The following is a 10,031-nucleotide window of genomic DNA, read 5'->3' as shown; positions in this document are numbered from 1 at the left end:
ATGCATCTGTTGTAAATCCAGTGTTACTCTGGATTTAACCTGGTGAAACTGAGACCATGTCTACACTACACAGCTTTCAGCGACACGGCTGTGCCACCGCAGCCGTGCTGCTAAAAGGCGCACAGTGTAGCCGGTATTTGTTGGCAGGAGAGGCTCTCCTGCCGACAAAAAACTTCCAACCCCACAAAGCACTGTTCACACTGGTGCTTGTCGTTGACAAAACTTTTGTCTTTTGGGAGTGGGAGGAGGGGTTTAACACCTCTGAATGACAAAAGTTGTGTCTTTCATTTGCCAGGGTAGACAAAGCCTTAGATAGATACAGCACAGTAGTTTCTGATTTTGAAAAGCTTGAAAGCTTATGCCCAAATAAATTTGTTAGTCTCTAAAGTGCCACAAGGACTCCTTGTTGTTTTTGCTGACACAGACTAACATGAAACCTACAATAATTATAATACTCATACCACTAGATGGCACTGCAGCTTCAGACAAGTCAACACAAGCCTGGTCCAAGCACAAGTCCTCTGGAGAATCTAGTTGATGACACACACACCCCTGTAACTCAGCATAGATGAGGATAAATACATTAAAGACTGAGACACTCATATGCTTCAGGAATGGGGGCCATATGAGTACCCTAGACAACAGAGGCAGTGTTTCCTGATATCATCTCTGGCTGAACATTTAATGGATAAGCAATGTGGCTGTGAGTTCCAATTGCTATGAGGACCATAAATTTGAATTTCCTGACTTGTCAGTATTACATTAGCTATTCAATTTTTAATGAAAAGGAGGGAGGGGAGGCAAAGGTTCACAAATCCCACACTGAAAGAAAGGCAACTCTATATTATTACATATTTGTTTTATAACAGCAGTGAGGGGCCCCAGTCTTGGATCATACACGCCTATCTGCATGTTCATACAGCATGAGATATTCAAATATGCACCATATATTTGCGGAAATCTCATTAGGCAAAAATAGGTATCCTACTTTTGCCATAATAATCTAGTTAAACTATGCTGGGACCAAAGTTTAAGCAAAATGATCACTTAAACCGGAACCAAATGAAATCTTAAATCTCAATGAAGAAACAGTGATAAAAGTATCATTAAACATTTTCAAATTATGATTATTAGTACTATTTAAAAACAATTATTTAATGTTTTTTATAATTTTTCCCTCTGTCAGGCCCTATTTATATCCCTGTTCTCTATGATCCAGCTCAGGTAACTTTTCTTTTTAATACCTTCACTTTAAAATGAACCTAAAACACTAGAAACATATAATAAACTAGAGCAAACAATTAAAAAGAAAATACTCTAGTTGAACTTAAGTACCAATTCACCCTTTCATCTCTTTACTGTATTAAATGGTCCCACAGCAAATTTACATTATTTGCAGAACTAGACTGACACTATACATTCGGAGGGCATTAAATATCAAGTTGAAAGGCATTTCAACAATATTGAAAATGCATTAGCATAGGATTTTAAAAATGCCTAACAGACTTAGATACCCAAATGCCATCACAGTTCAATGGTAGTTAGGCTCCTAATTTCCTTGGCTCCTAGGAAAACTCCAGCCGAGATAGAGAGGGATGAATTCAAGCCTGCTGTAAACCCACTGAAGCTAATGGAATTGTGTCCTCTCACACCAGGTCAGAATTTGACTTTGAGATAATAATAGCTTGAGTGTTCTATCAACAGCCACCAAGCCCAGAGAATGAATTCAGCTATGTTGCTCCTCTGGAGTCATCTATTCCTATTCAAAATATAGATTACTATAGCTTTTAAACGTTTCCTTTAGAACTTTTACACTAAACTGTCATAAGAACATATGGAATTATCTGCCCACAGGGGAAGTTTCTCTATAACCCCAGGAGTATAGATTTGTTTAGACCTGAGACATGAGAGTTTGTTCACCTTGTACAATATGTTTTACTCTCACATAACCATGAACGTGTTCCTTAGCTGTATAAATGTCCAACCCTTATATGAATCCTGTTAAGCTTTTTGTCTCAATTATATGTAGTAATGATGAGTCCTACAGGCTATTTCCTTTTATCTGATTTAAATTTGCTGCATTTCAGTTTTTCTTGTGAATGGGTACTCCTGCTTACCCTATCTATAACCTTCAGAAATTCATAAATATTAGGCCTGAAGGGACATATTAATCATCTAGTCTGACTTCCTGCATAACACAGGCCAGAGAGGTTCCCCTCATGCTAGTTACACACAAAGGAGTTAACTTTACTTCTAACACTTCCGAATTTCTGAATGCTTGACTTTGCAACCTTAATGTTCCTTTAATGTAGGGTTTCTTAACACATATTATATGAATTGTATAAAATAGCATACTTAAAATTTTGTATACAAGTATAATACAAACAACAGAGACACCATCTGTTTTTTCTTTAATGCTGAAGCATACCCTGCATATATATTGCTCATCCACAATCAAAGCAGATTAAACAGATATATTGTGTTAACATTGTACTTATTTATCCTGAAATGGAATTAACACAGGGGGAATTCTGCCGGCATGGATCTGATTGCAGGGTTAGGTCCATAGTATGTATGTAAAAGAAGGGAAGGTATTGAATTAAAACCAACTGACTTTTAGAATTCCTGCCCCTGCCCCAGCAGCTTGCCTTTCCCTTTTAACCAGACAGGAGTGGTAAATTCAATCTGCTTTATATCTTACACCTACCACATTAGTGTTACATCTGTCTCGCTAATGCTTTAATGGGGAGTAGCTACATATGGTTGGGCTGCTTTTTGTATTCTCCATGGCTAACATATGCAACAGAATGTAGTTGGCACATTCAGAAATAAAAATTGAGTCAATTACCTCAGTGCCAGAAAGGAGAGAAAAGAATACAGCAATGCCAGTTCCACTGACCAAACAAAACGTCCCACATCAAAATATTGACACTGGAATTTAAATCAAGATCCTGCTGCTCACCTTGTGCCGTGGTTCTCAACCACGGTATGCTTACCCCTGAGGGTATGCACAGATTTTCCAGCAGATACATCAACTCATCTAGCTTTTGCCTAGTTTTAAAACAGGCTACATAAAAAGCACTAGAGAAGTCAGTACAAACTAAAATTTCATACAATGCCTTGGTGTATACTGTTCTATATACTATACACTGAAATGTAAGTACAATATTTATATTAAAATTGTTTTACGATATGGTAAAAATTAGAAAGTAAGCAATTTTTCAGTAATAGTACGCTGTGACACTTTTGTATTTGTATGTCTGATTTTGTAAGCAAGTAATTTTTTAAGTGAGGTGAAACTTGAGATGTGCATGGCAAATAAGCCTCTGAAAGGGATACAGTAGTCTGGAAAGATTGAGAACCACTGATCTAGAGGTCCAAACTCAGGTCTGGAACATGCAGTCCCTACACTGGCAAATCTCCAATTGTTCGGGAAATTTTGACTGTGTACAAACTACAGCATCAGGGGCTTAATTTGATTCAGTTATAAAAGCAGCAGATTAAAAAAGCAAGGAAAAATGAAGGGAAGAATGTCAAAGCTCAAGGCACCAAATCAGGTTAATAAAAGCAATAAAAATATTATAGAATAAAGCTAAGTCCTATTCATATAGATGTCAAGGCCATTCATTTCAAATAAGGCATTTATATTACATGTTTTTAGCCTTAGAATAGATTCTGTAGCAATTACAATAGCACACTGCTAACTTGTGGTCTGTTTAGTGCATATAAAATGATGAATGTCATGGAGCAACTAAATAACTAAATTTGACACACCTATTTATCCTCTCTGATATGCGAGAAGTTGAAAGACAACACATTTTTTAAAATAGTTTTAAAATCTGGATTGAGTGACACATCTAGCGTAGGAATTTGATTTTTGGATTGCTATCTTGATTTCACTGTTTTGTTTTTTTCAGCCATTTCCATCTCCCTTTATCCCAGTGGGGGTGAGGCCAGTCTTCTATATTATATTACAATTGCATCTGTATTACTGCACAACATCAGAGCCACATTTATTTGTGCATGAAAAGGCCCCCATCCTTAACTGCACAATGCACCTCCTGCTGAGACTCTCTCTTCCAGCATGAATCAGCATGTCAAGAGGAAATAGACAAATCAGAAGCAGTCAAACTCTTTGTGTGGAAAAGGACAGTGCTGCTCCTTAAGACTTTTGTGTATGTACTACTTTATGAGATGTTACAAAGATTGAGTGAAATATCTTGACCGTTAAAGGGACAGTCAACTAAACTTATTTTCATTTTTTTTCTAAATTCCAGTTTGAATCAGCAGCTTGGTTTTTTGCTGAATTCTTTAAAAAATATTTTTATAAGATTTTTTCTACTCCCCTGAAAATGTCTAAAGGGGTCTTTTTAGGAAGAGAAAACCTAAGGCTCTTCTTCTGTAAACAAATACACACATACCTAACTTTAACCATGCAAGAAGCTCCACTGACTTCATTTGGACTACAGGCAAGAATAAAGTTAGCTACGAGTTTAAGTGAGAGCTGGATTGGGCTCTGACTATGACACAGGAAAAGAGGGTGTGTTGCTATCACATGTTGGTAGATTTGTTACTAACTAACTAGATAATTGACTAATGTTAAAATCCTAGCATACACAAGGCAGCTGTAGTTTTAAACATGTTAGCTAACTCGAGGTAATTCTTGAGTAGGGAGCCTAGAGGTTACCTCATCCACCTAGTAAATAATAAATAAATATACTGGAGTGTTTGCAGTACTTTATATCCATTCAGTACTTTATATCTAAAAAAATTATTGTAGAAGCATTAAGTAATGAATCCTCAGTACCCATATGAGGTAGACTAGTATTATCCCAGGTTAAAGACAGGGAAAGTAAGGTGATAAAGTTAAGAGACTTGACCAAGGCAGTAGAGCAAGTCAGTATCGGAACTCAGATTAGAAATCAGGAGTTCCTTGCTTGCAGGTCTGCACTTAATCAATTTTGTCTACATAACAGTCTATTTGTAAATCCTCTTTGTTCCTCAGAGACCTAATTTTAGATTGTAGGACTAAATGAAATTACAAGAACTTTAAGGTTATTAGCTCAAGCATCAAGCTATCAAGTCAGATGCTGAAGAGCCAGATTAGATTTTCAAAATATATCAATGATTCTCTAGAATACAGTCTCACAATTATTATTGTATATCTGAACCCATATGGAGGTGTAGAGAAGAAAAGAAGCATAGTTTGTATTTAACACTCAAGTTTATAGAAATTTGTACATTAATAAGGGAATAAACGTATTTTTAATTAATGCCACTGTGCGGTTAGAAAGTACTGGTATATTAAAAAGCCCTGCCCATGTTGCATACAACACTTCATATTATTAAAACAAATACATTTGAAAACTCATTTACTATTTGACTATTTCTGCTGTGTTTTTACTTCCTGAATTTCTCCTGGGCTGGACAATCCAAAGAAACGAGCCAGTTTTATTTTCAGATTTTTATGCATTTGCACGATGTTCTAATCTATCAATTTCAAAGAAACATTTCTATTTGTTTTAGGTTAATATAGCCGGGTGGTCACCTGCTCCTGCCTTAAAAGACTTAAAACAGCCCGGGGAGAGGGCTTTGACAGGGAATGAAAAGCAGGGGTGATTGGGAGAAGCAGCCTCAGTTGGGGGCCATGCCCCAATCAGGCCGCGACTGGCTTAATCAGGGCCCAGTTGGCCCTTATAAGAGGGCGGTGGGCCAGAAGCACAGAGATACTCTCTCTTGCTTGTTGAGAGGGAGGGACAGACCTGTCTGCCTGCTAGGAGCATACCAAAGTACTAAGATGGAGCAGGGCTGGGGGAAGGCCAGAGGAGGTAGGGAGCTCTGGCCTGGAAACCCACCCCCTGGCTTCAGGCCTAGTAGAAGACCAAATAGGTACTGGGGTTGCAACTGGGCAGCCCAAGGGTAGGTGGAGACAGGAGGTCCAAACCCCCCTTGCCTATGATGACTGGCTTATACAGACTGCAGTTGGCCCCAGTGAAAGGGGGCTAGATGGTGACTGGCAATAGCCCATAGGCTGAGGCAAGCTGGGGAGACCCAGATCTGTGGGGTATTGCCTGGAGGGTCTGGGACAGACACAGGGGGGCCAGCAATGGCAAGACACCAGCAGAAGGCGCTCCAGAGCTGGTAAAAAGAGCTAATTCCTAGACAGCCAGCAGGAGGTGCCGCTGGGTGAGTCCTACCCCATTAAAGTGTGTGTTTTTTTTTTTTCCAAAGCCTAAATTTTGGGCTAACACTCTTTGATCTGACAGTTTCTTGTTAAATCAAATAACTTATTGGATATTTGTATTATTTTTAGCTTTCCCCCTCCTCTGGGGTAAGCCCATACTTTATATTTGTTATGATTACTATGGCTGTATAAGTATCTTGCACAGACTGGTTTTGTGCAAGACTATTTCTAGGGTTATTAAAATTAGTTACAGAAGAAATATCCACAAGTTTTCCTCGCTCTTATTGAAAAGAGAGCTTATGAATGAGTCTAAATATTTGAGCCAATTGTTCCTCTATAGAGGAACAAACTATGTAAGGAAGTAGGGTTTTTTCCTAAATTGCAGTTTGATACAGCAGCTTGACTTTTTTCTGGATTCTTTTGAAAATATTTTATAAGGCTTTCCGGCTTTCCTGCTCCCCTGCTGATGTCTACAAGGGTGTTTTTTAGCAAGAGAAACTAGGGTTCCACTTCTGTGAACACACAAGCACATGCCTAATTTTAGCCATAAAAAATGGAGCCTCTTACATGGCTAAATAGACTGCATTTGGAATACACCCAGGAATAAAGTTAGGCACATGTTTAAGTGATTGGACTCGGACTATGGCTATGTCTATATTAGGAAGAATGTGTGATAACACATTAAAATTCTAGCATACACAATACAGTTGTAGTTTTAAATGTGTAGCAGCTCAAGGTAATTCCTAAGGAGAGAGTCTGAAGTTTACCTCAACCACCTAACAGGTGTTAAAACCACAACTGCCTTACCTCCACTAGGATTTTAACATGTTAATTTACACTTGTTAACTAACATTAACAATACTCATGTTTTTCTAAGTGAGGCCAAGGTCCAAAGGGGATAAAATGATGAAAATTACATAAATGGTATCTGGGAACTGGGCTCCAGCTTGAGTCTGAACACCTACACTGCAATTTAACAGCCCCTTAGCTTGAGCCCTGTGAACCTGAGTCAGCTGGCATGGGCCAGCCAGAGGTTTTTAATTGGAGCATAGGCCACTTCGAAGCATTAAGTAATGAATCCTCGGTACCCAGATAAAAGACTGGGAAAACTAGGCAAAGTTAAAAGTGACTTGCCCGACGGCCATAGAGCAAGTCAGTATCAGAACTCAGATTAGCAATCAGGAGGTTCTGGCTTGCAGTCCTACACTTAAAAATAATCATCATGTAGACATCTGATTAAGTCCTCTTTGTTCCAAAGACACCTTATTGTAGATTAAATCTGACAATCTGCCTTTAAACCAAACAAGTTTACTGTATTTTTAGTTTCTGACAATCAATGGGATAAATTATTGGTTTTGTATTTATAGCTGTTATTGCTGTACAATTAAACAGTAAACATAGGTCGCACTTTGACTGGTTTGGTGGAGGATCATTTCTGGTGGTGGTAAAATTAGTAAAGTAAGAACTATCCACAAGTTCTCACACTCCTGTTGAAAAGAGAGCTTACAGAGGATTTTAAATATTTCAACCCATTGTTGCCCTGTGGAGAAATCGACCACATAAAGGAGTGGAAATTTCATGGGGCTCTTCTTCCATTGCCCTGTACTGGGCCATCATTTATATCGGTGCAAAGTGGGTGTTAAATCCTGCCATTCTGATCTGGCAGCATTTTATACCCACTTTGCTCTGGTGTTCATGATTGCACCAGAACAGAGAACTGGGGCCTCATGAATTTCAAATTACAAAGTTTCTTTGTAGATGGGGATGGAGAGGTCAAAGACAGACAGACACAAAGTAGACCAGGGGTTCCACCTCCCCAAACCTGCATATTTTGGTTGATTTCCCAGAGGACATTTTCCATGGGGGCTGGGGAGCAGGAAGAAGCATGGGCAGGGGGAGCACCACAAGCACTTTTGCAAAACTGTAATCTCTTGTGGGAGTCCCTTGGGTTTGGTGGAGGCATTTTAGTTATGTTCCATCCATTCTTAATCCACCACTGCATGGAAGTATCTGACATTCAGATAACACACTGATAAGTGCAGTATAAAAACAGAGAACTGTAAGATATATGAAGGCGGCAGCAGCAGGAGAAAGTATTCATTCCCCCTAGCCCACCGAAAGTTTTCCCAGCTTTAGCGTAAAGGCTACAGACTCTTCATTTGTAATTAAAAACTTACTGTATTTCAAGTGATTTGCATAGATTTACCAAAAAATCCTAAAAAAGAGCTACAAAAATCCTAAGTCTTAAAGTTGACCTAATTTGTACACTAACTTTCAACAATACTATTAAATATTTGTAAGGCAATATTAGCTAGAGGCCTGGTCAGGACTTTATTGTGCGAGGCACTGTATCAAACACTCAAAATGGAAAGCCCCTGTCTAACCCCAGGAGTTTATAATCTAAGATCAAGCGTTGTGATCAAAGAGGAAGCTCAGCCTAACTGGAAAACTTCCTGGGGAAAAACATGGCAAACACATACTAAAATCCACTTAAGCTAACAGAATGGTGCATTAATAAATCTTAACTGAAGGAAACAACTAAATTTGATTCAAGGGATATTCTGTCACTTTCTTTGAGAGAAATAACAGGCTGTCTGTGGAACTGGTGCAGTTTTCCCCTCTCAGTAAATATTGTACTTTCAGTCACTGGTGCCAGAACAAGGGAAGCCAGGGCCCCCCACTTTTTAACGTGAGCGTAATTTGGAGGGCAGAGTGGGCATTGCCCCTTGTGACAGGGTGCGACTCACCACTGTGGTACCTCCTGCTGGCTGTCCTGGGGATTAGCTCGGTATGCCAGTGCACCATCCTAGGGTGGCATCTTGCCACAGTCACTTCTGCTACACACTGCTCTGTCCCAGGTGCTTGCAGCCTTCAGCCTGCGAGGCAGCCAGTCCTCCTCCTTCCTCAAGCTCCAGGGAGTGATTGAAGTGGCTCAGCTCCCCAACCCTAATTGGCTGCCTCCTGCACAGCTTCCCTAGGGCTCTATTAACCCCTTATGGGCCAGTGTGGGGCAGAGGCCCCATCACACACCCACAAACTGCAAGTCTCAGGCAGGCACAGAGCAACGCTGGAAGGGGCTGTGTTTTGCAGTGAGGGAAGCTGATCATGGTGCTGCAGGTGACTGGTGGGAAGAGCAGAAAGATGATGGGCTGTGCAGCTCATTCCTGGTGAACTACATGCAGCTGCTGGAGGTAGGAGACTGGCTGGACCAGGTGACTAGAGGGTGCAGGGGGCTGGGGCCACAAGGGAGTGCAGGGTTAGGGGAGAAGGGGCATAGGAATCCACTTGGGATTTGGCCCCCCCCACTTCTACAAAGGTTCTAGGTTCAGAGTGGGTAAATCATTTTGTTTTGTTGGTTAATGAATACTTTGTGAAATGTTTATATTTTATGGAAACATGGATTGTTAGTTTTAATAATAACTCTGTTAAGATTACTAAACACAACAGTACGTTCATATTTTATGTATGAAGCTACTCCTCAATTATCTCCCATTGACATAAGAGATCTGCTTTTGCTCATGTGGTCATTTATTTACAATAGTTTACTTCACTGCTAGTGCTATGACTTAACATGTTCTATTTAATGATAAAGAACAGCAGAAACAGCTGTTCAATCTGAGATTCTAATTCAGTTTTCTCATTCTGCAGATGACACTGGGAATTTAATGATGTCCTCCATGCAACTTATCTACTTCTAAGTCATCAAGGTTTTTTTTTGCTTGTTTTGTTTGAATTTGTATTCTCTCTCACACCTTTAATGTTACTGGTGCACTGAAAATTCTGGAGATTCAGTACACCTATACATGCCTCTAACATTCATCTGTGTTCTTTGTCTAACCCCTTAACA

This window comes from Caretta caretta, chromosome 4 (assembly GCF_965140235.1).
Source record: "Caretta caretta isolate rCarCar2 chromosome 4, rCarCar1.hap1, whole genome shotgun sequence".
Taxonomy (NCBI): domain Eukaryota; kingdom Metazoa; phylum Chordata; order Testudines; family Cheloniidae; genus Caretta; species Caretta caretta.
The sequence above is the reverse complement of the archived record's forward strand: the minus strand, read 5'-3'. Positions refer to the sequence as shown.